The 15,066-nt window shown below is 43.3% G+C and overlaps 1 protein-coding gene across 2 annotated transcripts in view; it reads left to right on the forward strand.

Moving 5' to 3' along the window:
* The first annotated feature begins 8,860 nt into the window (after positions 1 to 8,860).
* The window catches only part of TAB2 (TGF-beta activated kinase 1 (MAP3K7) binding protein 2), an 85,966-nt gene continuing 79,760 nt past the window's right edge, over positions 8,861 to 15,066 (forward strand). Inside the window, exon 1 of one of the 2 annotated variants that reach the window (XM_064291955.1) lies at positions 8,861 to 8,973. The gene's annotated coding sequence lies outside the window, so the exon portion shown is untranslated. The remainder of the gene's footprint in view (positions 8,974 to 15,066) is intronic. The other variant, XM_064291946.1, reaches the window with a different exon arrangement.

Here is a 15,066-nt window from a genome sequence, read left to right on the forward strand (position 1 = left end):
CATCCCTCTCCAACCCATTGTCCAGTCCAATCCGTGTCTGACTAGTTGGCTTCTGGAATGGTTCCTGTCCTGGGCCAATAGAAGGTCTGGGGGCCATGACCACCGGGGTCTTTCTAGTCTCAGTTAGACCATTAAGTCTGGTCTTTTTATGGGAATTTGGGGTCTGCATCCCACTGTTCCTCTGCTCCCTCAGGGGTCCTTTGCTGTGTTCCCTGTCAGGGCAGTCATCGGTTGTGGTCGGGCACCATCTAGATCTTCTGCCTCTTATCCTCCTGCAGAACTGTCCAGTGGGACAGTGACCCTACACTGCCAACTGCAGGAAATTGAGGTGGTCCTGAGCAGCTGCTTCCTGAAGACTCGCCACTGGATCCTGACAGCGTGCCCTAATGTCAGCAAGATGGAGCAGGGCCATTGTGGCCAGGCCTTCCTGGTAACAAAGAAGGAGGACACTTGTGGACTCCGCCTCTCTGTAAGTAAGCTGGGAGGGGCTGTCTGATAGGAAGGGGGTTGTGTGTGTATCAGAGGGGTTTGGGAGGGAGTGACTTTCTTTCCACCTGACTGAGGAATTCTCTAGAATGGGGTCAAGTTTTAGCCATCAGACCAAACTTTTTCCTATAGCTCCAATACACAGTTGTCCTCCACCAGACAGGGAACACCTTATAGGTGGCACTATGTTTGATGGATTGGGATAGTGGTTTCCAAACTGTCGTCAGTCATGGAACACTTTAAAATAACAACAACCACAACCACAATCAATATTTAGTCATATCTTACCATATGCTAGCATGATGCGGGCCAAATCCTTTTTTACATGCATTATCTCATTAAATCTTCACAATAATCCCGTGAGGTTCCTATTTTACAGATGAGAAACTTGAGGCTCAGAGAAGTTGTGAGATTTTCCCAGGTCACACAGCTAATTATTAACAGAGCTCTCCCTGGGTGGTACATACCCATTTGTGTTGGCAGTTTAAACCCACCCAGAGGCGCCTCGGAAGACAAGCCTGGCGGTCTGCTTCCGAAAGGTTACAGGCTTGAAAACCTTATGGAATGCACACACTGGTTTCCCATGAGTCGGAATCGACTTGAGGGCAATTGATTTTTTTTTTTTTTTTGATGTGGATGGTTTGTGATTCTAATGCTCACTGATGCTACCCCCTCTTCTTTGGAAGGGATCTTATATAAAAACTGAATACAGTAAAAGCAAATATAGAAAAGCAAAGCAGCTCTGACTGAGTTGGGGAGAAGGAAGAGTGCCCTGCAAGGCCAGCTTCCACCAAAACCAAGGTCAGGTCTCATGTTCCTTCAGGGAGGCTCTGGGGCTCCCCAGCCTCAGTTTGAAAACTAGAGGTTGTACTGAAGAGGTGATTTAGTTCCTCCTGGCTGTCTGACATTATCTCTAGTCCTGCCACCCAGGGATTCACAGGCCTCTCCCGTGGGTTATAGAACTGAGTCAACACTTTCCACATGTGGCTAAGGCCACAGCTATACCACTAGAACTCTCTATCAGTATTCTTTTTTTTTTTTTAATAATTTTTATTGTGCTTTAAGTGAAAGTTTACAAATCAAGTCAGTCTCTCACACACAAACCCATATACACCTTGCTACACACTCCCAATTACTCTCCCCCTAATGAGACAGCCTGCTCTCTCCCTCCACTCTCTCTTTTCGTGTCCATTTTGCCAGCTTCTAAACCCCTGCACCCTCTCATCTCCCCTCCAGGCAGGAGATGCCAACATAGTCTCAAGTGTCCACCTGATCCAAGAAGCTCACTCCTCACCAGCATCCCTCTCCAACCCATTGTCCAGTCCAATCCATGTCTGAAGAGTTGGCTTTGGGAACGGTTCCTGTCCTGGGCCAACAGAACGTCTGGGGGCCATGACCACCAGGATCCTTCCAGTCACAGTCAGACCATTAAGTCTGGTCTTATGAGAATTTAGAGTCTGCATCCCACTGCTCTCCTGCTCCCTCAGGGGTTCTCTGTGTGTTCCCTGTCAGGGCAGTCATCGGTTGTAGCTGGGCACTATCTAGTTCTTCTAGTCTCAGGATGATGTAGTTGCTGGTTCATGTGGCCCTTTCCGTCTCTTGGGCTCATAATTACCTTGTGTCCTTAGTGTTCTTCATTCTCCTTTGATCCAGGTGGCTTGAGACCAATTGATGCATCTTAGATGGCTGCTTGCTAGCATTTAAGACCCCAGACGCCACTCTTCAAAGTGGGATGCAGAATGTTTTGTTAATAGATTTTATTATGCCAACTGACTTAGATGTTCCCTGAAACCATGGTCCCCAGACCCTTGCCCCTGCTACACTGGCCTTCGAAGCATTCAGTTTATTCAGGAAACTTCTTTGCTTTTGGTTTAGTCCAAGTGTGCTGACCTCCCCTGTATTGTGTGCTCTTTCCCTTCACTTAAAGTAGTTCTTATCTACTATCTAAATTAGTGGTTAGATGCCACAAAGTAGGTACCGGGTATCTAATTAGTGAATACCCCTCTTCCACCCCCCATCCCTCCCGCCTTTCATAACCACAAAAGAATGTTTTCTTCTCAACTTAAACTACTTCTCAAGTTCTTATACTAGTGGTCTTATACAACATTTGTCCTTTTGCAACTAATTTCACTCAGCATAATGTCTTTCAGGTTCCTCCATGTTATGAAATGTTTCACTGATTCCTCACTGTTCTTTATCAATGCGTAGTATTCCATTGTGTGACGATACCATAATTTATTTATCCATTCATCTGTTGATGGGCACCTTGGTTGCTTCCATGTTTTTGCTATTGTAAACAGTGCTGCAGTAAACATGGGTGTGCATGTATCTGTTCGTGTAAAGGCTCTTATTTCTCTAGGATATATTCCAAGGAGTGGGATTGCTGGACCGTATGGTAGTTCCATTTCTAACTTTTTAAGGAAGCGCCAAAGTGATTTCCAAAGTGGTTGTACCATTTTACATTCCCACCAGCAGTGTAGAAGTGTTCCAATCTCTCCACAGCCTCTCCAACATTTATTCTTTTGTGTTTTTTGGATTAATGCCAGCCTTGTTGGAGTGAGATGAAATCTCATTGTAGTTTTGATCTGCATTTCTCTAATGGTTAATGATCATGAACGTTTCCTCATATGTCTGTTAGCTACCTTCCATCTTCTTTTGATGCTTCGTGCTTCGTCCAAAATTTTGCCCATAGAATCCTTCAGTGTTGCAACTCGAGGCTTCAATTTTTTCTTCAGTTTTTCAGCTTGAGAAATGCCAAGCATGTTCTTCACTTTTGGCTTTCTAACTCCATGTCTTTGCACATTTCATTATAATACTTTGTCTTCTCAAGCTACCCTTTGAATTCTTCTCTTCAGCTCTTTCATGTCATCGTTTCTTTCATTTACTTTAACTACTTTATATTCAAAAGCAAGTTTCAGAGTCTCTTCTGACATTCATTTTTGGTCTTTCTTTCCTGCCTTTTTAATGAACTTTTACCTACTTCACGTATGATGTCCTTGAAGTCACTCCACAACTCATCTGGTCTTTGGTAATTAGCGTTCAATGTTTCAGATCTATTCCTGAGAAGGTCTCTAATTTCAGGTGGGACATTCTCAAGGTGGTACTTTGGTTCTTATGAACTCATTTTAATTTTCTTCAGCTTCAACTTCAACTTGCATATGAGCATTTGATGGTGTGTTCTGCAGTTGGCCCCTGGCCTTGTTCTGCCTGATGATATTGAGCTTCTCCATTGTCTCTTTCTTCAGATGTAGTGTATTTGATTCCTGTGTATTCCATCTGGTGAGGTCCACTTGCATAGTCATCATTTATGGTGTTGGAAAAAAGGTATTTGCAATGAAGAAGTCGTTGGTCTTGCAGAATTCTTACATGTAACCTCCAGTGTGATTTTGATCACCGAGGCCATATTTTCCAACTACTGATCCTTCTTGTTTCCTACTTTCGAATTCCAATCACCAGTAGTTATCAATGCACCTTGACTGCATTTTCACCAATTTCAGACTGCAATCATTGGCAAAAATCTTTAATGTCTTCATCTTTGATATTAGTGGCTGGTGAGTAAATTTGAATAATAGTTGTATTAACTGGTATTCCTTTAGGCATATGGACATTATCTTATCACTGACAGCGTTGTACTTCAGGATAGATCTTGAAATGTTCTTTTTGATGACGAATGTGATTCTGTTCCTTTTCAATTGTCACTTCCAGCATTGTAGACCTTGTGATTGATTCAAAACAGCCAATACCAGACCATTTCAGCTCACTAATGCCTAGGATATCTATCTTCAAGCATTCCATTTCATTTTTGACAACTTCCAATTTTCCTAGATTCATACTTTAACAGTTCATGTTTTGATTATTAATGGATGTTTGCAGCTGTTCAGAAGAATTTTGAGTTGTGACACATCAGCATGTGAAGGTCCCAAAAGCTTTACTCCATACAAGTAATTAAGATCCACTCAAATTTGAGGGGAACCCTGGTGGCATAGGAGTTAAGAGCTTAGACGCTAACTAAAAAGTCAGCAGTTCAAATTCACCAGCAGCTCTTTAGAAACCCTATGGGGCAGTTTTCTGTCCTATAGGCTCGCTATGAATTGAAATTCACTCAAAGCCAATGGGGGCTACTTTAAGGAGGCAGCTCTTCCCCAGTTGTATTTTGAGTGACTTCCAACCTGAGGTACTCATCTTCCAGCACTACATCAGACAATATTCTGTTGTTATTCATAAGGTTTTTCACTGGTCACTTTTTTTTAGAAGTAGATCACCAGGTCCTTCTTTCTAGTTTGTCTTAGTCTGGAAGCTCCTCTGAAACCTGCCCATCATGGGTGACCCTGCTAGTATTTGAAATACCTGTGGTGTAGGTTCCAGCATCACAGCAGCATGTAAGCCTTCACAGTACAACAAACTGACAGGCGAGTGGTGGTCTTTACTAATAGAACACTCTATATCGACACCCCGTTATTTCTCATTTGGGCTACTGAAATGTTATCTGGTCTTTCTGACTTCAGACTCATCCACTCTAGTCCATTTCATATACCTGCGGCTTTTTTTTTTTTTTTTTTTTGAGTATACTTCTAAAGAACTATTTCCACTCAATGGCAACTGTTTTTTTTTTTTTTTCTTTTTAACAGAAATATTTGATCATCCTTTTGTCTAGATTCCAACTCATGGCGACCCTATTGCACAGAGTCGAATTGCCCTACAGAGTTTCCAAGGAGCACCTGGTGGATTTAAATGCCGACACTTTGGTTAGCAGCTGTAGCACTTAACCACTATGCCACCAGGGTTTCTCAAAGACCATTAGTGACCATAATAGCTCAGAATCCATGGTTTTACACAGCCCCATCCTCCCTTGTGGAACCCCAGTGGCACTGTGGTTAGGCGTTCAGCTGCTAACCAAGACATTGGCAGTTCAAATCTACCACCCACCCACTGGAAACCCTACAGGCAGTTCTTCTCTGTCCTATAGGGTCACTATGAGTCAGAATTGATTAGACAGCAACAGAGTTTTATCCTCCTTCACATACTATGTGTATTAGTCTCCTAAGGCTTTTAGCCTTCTTTACATACCACTTGTATTTGTCTCCTAAGGCTGCCGTAACAAAGTACCACAAAGTAGGTGGCTCTAAATAACAAAGTTATTGTCTCAGCTCTGGAGGCTAGTAGTTTGAATTCAGGGTATTGGCATAGGCTCTAGGCGAAGATACTTTCTTGACACTTTCAGCTTCTGGTAGCCCCAGGTGTTCCTTGGCATGTAGATACATCTTCACATGGCTTTCTTCTTCTGTCTCTCTTATATAAGGAGTCACTCCATATTGGATCAGGACTCACCCTACCCCATCAGGACCTCAAGTTAACTTTACTGGTAACATCATCAAAGACCCTATTTCCAAACAATGTCACATTCATAGGTATGGGGTTTAGGACTTCATCAGATCTTTTTGCTGGATACAATTCAATCCGTTACGCCACTTGTTACAAATACACAGAAATATGCCTTTCCCTTTCTTGGTTTTTCATGTTTTCTCTGCCTGAAATACTCTTGCTCCACCTCTACCTACCTGCAATCTTCTTGAAACTTTCCCTAGTTCCCCAACTCCCACCCCTGCAAAGTAATCTTAATCTCTCCTTCCCCTCAGCTTCTATGGTATCTATTATGATCTACCTTTATTGATATTATTTATATAGTACAGTACCTTGTGCTATTAGCACTGTTGACTAGAACTTTCTGTGACACTGGAAATATTCTACTTCTGCTGTCGTCTACAGTAGCCACTAGCCCCATGAGGTTATTGAACACTCGAAATGTGACTACTGCAACTGAGAAACTGAATTTTTTATTTTAATTAATTGAAATAGAGGTAGCTACTGGCCACTGTACTGTACAAGAGAGTACTAGACTAAAAGACTCTTGAATATAGTACAATGATGATATCTTATTTCTATTCAGGAAATTTAACATTAATACAATTCTTTTATCTCATATACAGTTCATATCCCAATTTCATCAATTTCCACGTTTTTTTTTTTTTTTTCCAGTAAAGGATCCAGTTTAGGGTCACATTTTGCATTGTCATGTCTCTCTTTAGTTTCCTTTAATCTACGGTCTTTGTCTTTTGTGACATTGACAGTTTTTTAAGAATACAGGCCAGTTATTTCATAAAATTTTCCTCTATTTGGGTTTGTCTGATGCCTCACGATTAAATCCAAGTTAATGCTCTTCAATATTGGTGCATACATTTTCCGTTACATACATTTTCTCTGCCACTCACTGTTTCTTACACTTCATCTTTACACCTATTATAGTCACACATTTAAAAAAACACATTTATATTAAAATCTGTACATACACATTTCATAAATTTCTAAAAGAAAGTATTTTTGTATAAAATACATAATTGTACCATTTCAAAAGCAGTTATTGGTTCTGTGATTTATAGGAGTTTCAAAGACAAGTGCAATTTACTTAATGGATTCAATTTGTTATCTAAAATCATTTCATCAATTGTTTATCATTATGGGCATAATGCCTCAGAGAAGACTACTGTAAAGCTTCAAGGTTCAGTGATGTATTACCAATGAATAAATTAGAACTATAAGGTGTTTCCATTTTTTATATCCTAATTTACTTTTCTTAATGAGTCAATGGAGATGAAATATTTAAATTACGAAAATGTAAATCTAAGCACTTTTGGAACTGGTACAGTGTTTCAATTGCTTTTTCCCATGACTTCCGGTGTTTTTAAAGGATGAGGGAAAAGTATCTTAAGCTGTAGAAAAGAACGCTGTACTTAAAAGACGCTTTAAAAAAAATTTTTAAAAAGCACTCACTATATGAGTTCTCATGCTGGAAATGGAAGAATAAAAATAGTCCTTCAGGATTTTTCTGGGGAGTAAGTAAGAATTGTTTCAAGGAAGAAATTGGCAGGGATATGGACATTTTGGACAGGGACAGAAGAATGCCGTAGTGTTTTGGATACCACGAAACTGCGAGAGTTTTTAAATAAATATTTTATATCGTGAGAAATGTCTGTCTGTTAACCTTTTTTTCCTAGGGGGAAATTAAACCAGTATTTCTTCAAGGAGATAGAAACTTGAACTCTTCGCTTCTCCCCCTAAAGTCAGTGTCTTTGGCTCTGCTTCTAGGACTTCTAGGAACCTGCAATTAAAACCGAAACAACAAAGCTCTGGCAACACTTCTTTTTTTTTTTTTTTTTTTTTTTCCGAGAGCCCCAGAAAACAAATCGCTCCACGGTTTCTTCAAGTCTCGAAGCTGCGAGAGCTGAGGCTTCCTGGTCGTCTCATGCACACTCGGACGACTGCGGCGTCCGGCGCGGGTCACCCCGTGCGCCGGCTGCCTCGCGCGGCCCCGCTCCAAGGGGGTGTGTCCCCCGCTGCCGCCCGGCCCCAGCCGCGGGCCCACCTGCTCCCCTCGGTAGTCCTGGCCGGGCCCCGGCGCTGGGCTGTCGCTGCGCCGCGGGGTCGGGCCCGCCCCCCGCCCCGAGTCCGCGGCCCCTACCCCGTGCGTCCCTGCCGACCACCCCGCGGCCGCCGCCACCCGCTTCCGGATGGGACGAGCCCCTCCGTGACGTGCGCCTGAGAGGAGAGCTGGAATTCCTTTCTTTTTTCAGCCCAAAAGAATGTCGGTCCCTCCGGGGGCAAAAACCTGCACCCAGCCCGCTCAGCCCCAGGGTGGGTGCACGAGATAAGACAGTAGGACCTCGGCCCTTTCCGCCCCGGCCGTCGGCGCGGCGCCCCCTCCGCATGGCCCCGACGGCGCCCGCGCCCGTCTCCGGCCGCGGGGCAGCTTTCTCCCTGCAGCCTCCGCCAGCCGGGCGTGGAGTCTGGGCAAGCGCCGGGGGAGGGGTGCAGGGCGGAGAAAGCGCATCCCCGCGCCCCGCCGCCGCGCCGCTCCCCTGCCGCCCGGCTGGGGGAGGCCTCGTCACAGCCGCCGCCTCAGCAGCGGCCGCAGATCTCGCGGTGTTTGCCGGCTGCCGCGCCGCCATATTGTGTGACAGTATTTTGGTTCGGACTGGGCTGGCGGAGCCGCGGCGCAAGCGAGCAAGAGCTGGGGGGGTGGGGGGAGGGCAGGCGAGCGCGAGGGGGGTGGGGGCAGAGGCAGGGAGCCGAGGATCGGGGAGCGGCGACGCCACCCAGCCATCGTTTTTGATCTGCTGCAGCCGCCGGCGGGGCGACCCAGCCCGGCCCCCTCCCCTCCCCCTCAGCCACGAGCGGCGGCGGCGGCGGCGGCGGCGGCAGCGGCAGCAGCCGGAGAGAGTTGGCGGCGGCGGCCGATCGGAGGGGGCTGAGCGGGGAGGGAGGGAGGGCTGAGGTGTCCCCCCTGCCGGGTGGAATCGGAGGCGGCGGCGGCGCTGGCGGCGGCCGTGGTGGCGGAGGCGGCAGCGGCGACGGTGGAGACGGCTGCCCTAGTGGGAGAGGCGGCGGCGGCGGCGGCCGAGGAGGAGGAGGGGGAAGCGGCGGCGGCGAAGGGTAAGCGGACAGCGCTGCCGGGCCTCGGCGGGCTCCCCAGACCCGGCTCTCCCTGCGGCTCCCCGCACCCCTCCTTCGTCTGGAAGGGGCTCTGCAGACTCGCGAGGCCCTTGCGGGGCGCCCGCTCCTTCCTCTCACTCTACCTCCCTCCGCCTCTTTCCTTCCCCCAGTGGCGAGGCAGAGAGGGGGGCCCCCAGGTCCTCAAAACCGGGTGGGGGTGGGGAGCATCGGGTCGGGCCTGGGCTCCGGGGAGTGAGTGTGGAGGGGGAGGGGGAGATTCATTGGAGGCGAGTGCCGGCAGAGCCCCGGGTGGGGGAGGGTGCCAGGGGTGGAGTGGGCCCCTGCCTGCACCCATGCCCCTGACCCGCCCCTTAGGCATGTGTGATCTGGGGGTGGAGGGAGGGAAACTGCGTTTTGGGAACCGAGGTCCGGATAGAGAGGCCTCGGGGGCGGGAGTGTTGGGGGGCGACACAGAAGGGGGTTACGTGTGGGTTGGGTGGAGAACATCGTTCCCTTTCCAATCTTGGCTTTCCGAAGCCTTCTTTGAAGTGGGGAGCGACCCCAACTGTGAATATGTGGCCCCAAGATTTCAAAGGATAATTCTAGTTTTCTGACCGGTGAACCTCAAACCCGAAGATTATGGTTGAGGCAGGGAGGCTGAAGGGTCTCTTGGTGTTGCTGAACAGGTGACAGGTGGATCTTTCTGTTGCTGACGCTGTGGGATTGTGCAGGCAGAGTCGTATACCAAAGTGTCAGAGACCGTGCGAGTTTGTATTTATGTGTTGGGCCATGTTTCAGGCCATATATAGTGTATTTGAGATGTTAGGTTTCCATTCTTGAGGTCAGCTTAATTGTTGGGGAGAAATTCTTCAAATGTTTCTGATAAGAGGGGTTTCCAGGAGAGGGGAGGGAATTTGCAGCCTCACAGGGGTTTTTCAGTAGTTCATGAAATTTAGGTCTCCAGTGCGAAGGCTCTTTTCCTTGCCTTTATTCATTGGAAAGTTCTTGAACACTAAGGTCGTATTCAAGGCAACAGGAAGGCAATACAATTTTGCATCCATTTTGTCTGTTTTAGGTAAGTTGTAAAGTGTGAAATTTTAGGGTCAGGTCGATTCACGTCTTACAAAAGGAGTTAGTTTCTCCTTTAGCTCACTCAAAAGAGTATGTTGCTCATTTTGCAATTTTAGATTTTGGCTGGGAATTTTGGTGGGTATGGAATAGAATTTTTGCTTTCAGTTTTTACACTACTACTTGCCACTCTTTTTGTACAGTAGCAGAGTATTGATCCCTTTTTAAAAATAACCTTTAAATTCTTTGTAACAATGAAATCCTGATGATTTAATCCTTGACAGTTTGAAATTTTAAATTTTGAAACCATTGCATTTTCTAATAAAGGAAGACTTAAACTTTTCATCTTAGTGTATGGTGTAGGCTGAGCACTTTAATTAGAGAAGCTGTGGAAAGAACTGTCAAGTACATGAGCTACAGGCTAGGTTAGGACCAAGTTAGTTTAAAAAGACTCCTGTTGTCTTTAAAAAATGGGTATAGAATGAATATGTTGAATGATGGTACTATCAGTGTATTAACAGGAAAATAGAAAATTCCACTTCCCCCCTCCCCTTAAATCTAATCAGTTCCTAATAAAAGGTGCTTACATTTTAAATCTTTAAAGAATCGAACTGAAAGTTGAATGTGTTGATTAGTAAGTCACCCACTGGATATATTCCATTATTTCATTTTTGTTTTGGGTGCATGGAATAAATTTTCTTGAGTTTAAAAGTATTCCCAAAAGAACACTGGCGAAAGACAGCCGTGGAGAGTGTTTTGAACTGTCTCATAAGTAGAACCTGTGCTTTTGTACCTAATTACGAAGTGGGTAAGTGATGGGAATGTCATTTGATGCAGGTTTTCTGAAAAATAAATTTTAACTTAAATCAATCCCATTTGGTTGAAGTAGCACCTATATTTGGTCCTCTCTTTAGTGGAAAGAAGTGTTGCCTTCAGCTTAGGGTATTATAAGATTTATATGCAGTGATTACATCTAATGAAATGAGTGGGTTTTTAAAACTGCACAGTTAAATAGGCACCGCTCAGATCCCCAGCTGTGTGTTGAGCATTGCTTCTTCAGTGTCAGTAACACAGTGTGCCCTGGTAAATGTCTCAACACGATGAGTCTTATGTCTTGACAGACACTGTGTTACTGACACTTATTCTACTTCTGAAGAGTTGCAGTTCTGAAAAGAAAATTCTTACCTTAAGTTAGTATTTAGAATGAAATGTATGTATGTATTTATGAACGTACTACGTTTGAGGAATTGGTAGATATTTTACTCTACGTATATGCCCCAAGCCTTTGAGGAATGACTCGATTTTCTACAGCAGCATTTTTTTGTTACATAAACAGATCAAGACTAAAAGTTTATATTTTGTTTTGATCATTAACATGCTTTAGAAGGAAATTTTTGCCTTGTTATAGAGGCTTTGAAAAAAAGTTCTTGATAATCTTTACAATATATAAAGTTCACAAATTCAGTTACAGCTCCACCTGGCCAGGTTCCCGTGCCCGAAAGGAGAACAGTAGTAGCACCTAGCCTTTGTTTCACTTATGTCGTCTTTATTTGACCAGCTAATATCAAGACTTTCTAAAATAGAAGGATTATGAGATAATAACAGAGGCAAGTGTGAAGATTAGGGACAAAACAGTAATGAGAAGAGGTGATGGGGGTAAGAAGCTGATAGAGGATGAAATGCACCATTTTAGGCAGTTAGGAATATGGAGATGTGGTTAGTGGTGGCTGCCAAGCGCAGGAAAATGATCATATTATAAACTGTACCGAGGGATTTGCTCTGAATCTTGATAGGCTCTGACAGTCTCTATATGTCATCTTTTTAAAAACTCTGTATTAAGATGGTAAGGATTTAGAGACTAAAATTATATGGAATTTCAGTTTACGTATATTTAGATTTATTTGTCTCTGGCTCTTATTTCCAATATACTTAACAATATTTTGACTTTTTTTTTTTTTTTTAATTAATCATTCTGATCCTAAAAAATGAAGGACACTTGTTTACTCAGAAAGCTAAAAAGCTGAGTGAGTACTCTTAGCGGTTTCCAGGTACTGTACTTTTTGCATTCTTTTGAGCTAATCACTGAAGTTGACTGATCTCAATAACCAAATAGCTAGAGATTAAGAATGGCTGTCAGTTTCTCTGTTTTTTAAGTATCCCATCTCTCAAAACAGCACGCTTAGTAAGTAGTACTTTACTTACTTTTAGCCTTCCAGCAAAAAGGTGCCAAGGCACAATTACAGTCACCAAGCTCCTGCACTGAAGTTAGACATTTTGCTTAGACTTTTAACCTGGATTTTTTTTGACTCATTTTACAGAATATGCTTAGTTTCTAATTTTCTAATCCTTAGAAAAAGAAAGAGCTACTGTTAAAAGAAGCACAGTGAGAAGTGTCAACTTAGAAGTTGATGTTTCAAAAAGAGACCCAAGTCAGAATTGCCTCAAAGTAAAACTGTGGCTTTTAATATTAATAAAAGGATCTGTATAAAAATTGACTAAAGTTTTGGCATTAACAGTACATTCGCTCAAAATTTAATTTTTGTAGACCCCTTCTTTCTGAGGAAACCCTGGTGTCATAATGGTTAAGAGTTACGGCTGCTAACCAAAAGGTTGGCAGTTCACATCTACCAGGCGCTCCTTGGAAACCCTATGGGGCAGTTCTGTTCTGTCCTTTATGGTCGTTATGAGTCGATATGGGTCGGAATCGACTCGACAGCAGCGGGTTTGGTTTTTTTTTCGTTTCTTATTCCCGATGATGCTAGGCAGAATATGACTATTTTTGACTTGCCTTTTACATCTTAAGTGTAAAACTTTAATAAGAAATTCTGTTACATTTCTAATCATCTATTCCAGTTCAGAATTTGGTATCAAGGGAGTGTTACCCTGCCCAGTCAAGAAAAGAGAAAGGAACTAGTGTTTATTGAATGCCTACTGTGTTCTAAGCTTTTCATCAATATTAATTTCACTGAGTAGTTACTATGTGCCAGACATTCCTTGAGATGCTGGCGATACAGCAGTGAATAACATAGACAAGAATTTCTGTCCTCATATAGTTTATATCCTAGTGAGGGAAGACGTAAGAAATTAGTAAAATGTAGTGTGTGGGGGGGTGGGGGGAGTACCTGGAATGGGGAATGGACATTACATGCTTGATCTTTTGAAAACTGCATAATGGGTGTTATCCTTGGTTTCAAAAAGCAAAAACTGTCCTGTACATAAAACTGTCTTTGGTTAAGAATATACTTCATAATTCTTGGGAACTCGAATATGTTTGTACTCCCATCCATTGCTGTTGAGTCAGTTCCGATTACATAGGGCTGTACTCTTTATGAAAGCAGACTGCCACATTTTTCTACCATGGAGTGGCAGGTGGGTTCAAACCGATGACTTTTTGATTACCAGGCGAGCACTTAACCACTGAAACACCAGGGCTTCTTATGTTTGTACTTAGAAACTGGAATTTCAATTAACAGATTTCCTATTGTTAGTACTTAAGAAAGCTGCTTTCTCAGTAGATTTTGGAGTCAGCTACCCTGGCTTTGAATCCTGGTTGCCACTTACTAACTTTGTGATTTGGAACCAATTACGTTGCTGCTATGAGCTTGTTTTTTTCTCTGTAAAATGAGGATTAATATAAGGTTGTTGTGTTTAAGCTATATCTGTAATGTAAATTATCTGATATATAGTGGAGGTCTGTAAATTGTAACCTTTTTGTTTGTTTATTGCCACTCTGGAGTTCTATAAAATAAACACAGCTGAAGCTGGTGACCCTTCCAAGAAGTTATTGTAGCATTGTATGGTACATTGTTTAATATACAGTTCATTTGAACAACTAAAGTAGTCTTGTCTAATAGCAGAAGAGTAATTAAAACACAATTGTGAATTAAATCACTAGGACCTTCTCAAGAGTCCATACGCGTTATCTGTCTAGTCAGTGTAATGTCAGAAGTAAATCTACAGTCTTCCTTTTTCTAGAGACAGAACATGTGGTGTCTTGTCTGATAGTTTGATGGTCTGGACCTCAGATTTTTGACAAACTGTTGTTGTTAGGTGCTGTCTAGTTGATTTCAACTCAAAGTTAGTCGATTTCAACTCAAAGTTAGTCAATTTCAACTCAAAACAACCCTGTGCGATGGAGTAGAACTGCCCCCACAGGGTTTTCTAGGCTCTAATCTTTTTTTTTTTTAATCTTTACTGGAGGGGATCCCCAGGTCTTTCTCCCATGGAGCCAGTGAGTGGGGTTGAACCACCAACCTTTTGATTAGCAGGCAAACGTTTAACCATTGTGTCACCCAAAAAGACAAAATCAAACCCATTGCCATCGAGTTGATTCCAACTCATAGTGACCATATAGGACAGAGTAGAACTGCCCCATAGAGTTTCCAAGGAGCAGCTGGTGGATTGAAACTGCTGACATTTTGGTTAGAAGCCAGACTCTTAACCACTGTACCACCAGAGCTCCATTGTGCCACCAGGACTCCAATATTGTGTTATTTTCAACCAACGTTGTTTAAGTTTCCAATCTATGTAAAACATTTAGAACAGTGCCTGGCACATAGTAAATATTCAATAAATGATCATTTTGCCATTATTTATTATTCCTTTATTGGGTGAAGAGGGATAATTCAAAGAATTTACAAAGATTAAGGGACTCTATAATAAAGGTGAAAGAAAACAATGCAAACTGAGTGAATTTTCTGAAGGAAGAGTTGAATGGCTATTGAAATTGCAACACTTGTTTTTCATTTGTAGACTGGGGGATCACCAAACTGAGCTTCTCAAGAACAGACCATGACTTATTTTCCTTACAGCCATTTCTTCACAGTGCCTGGCTTGTAGTTAGCAGCTCAAGAAAGATTGCATGTTAAATGCTGAAAGGTTCTTAGTGTGTTACAAACCTTTTTGGTATTAAGCACCTCCTGAGTCTGAAAGGAGGCTACATTGGACTGAAGTCTTTGAATCTCTAACTCTAAGCAGCCTAGGATGTCATGCAGTTTTCTGAATGCCATTTTTGAAACCAGCCAA

Source organism: Loxodonta africana, chromosome 1 (assembly GCF_030014295.1).
Source record: "Loxodonta africana isolate mLoxAfr1 chromosome 1, mLoxAfr1.hap2, whole genome shotgun sequence".
Classification (NCBI taxonomy): Eukaryota; Metazoa; Chordata; class Mammalia; order Proboscidea; family Elephantidae; genus Loxodonta; species Loxodonta africana.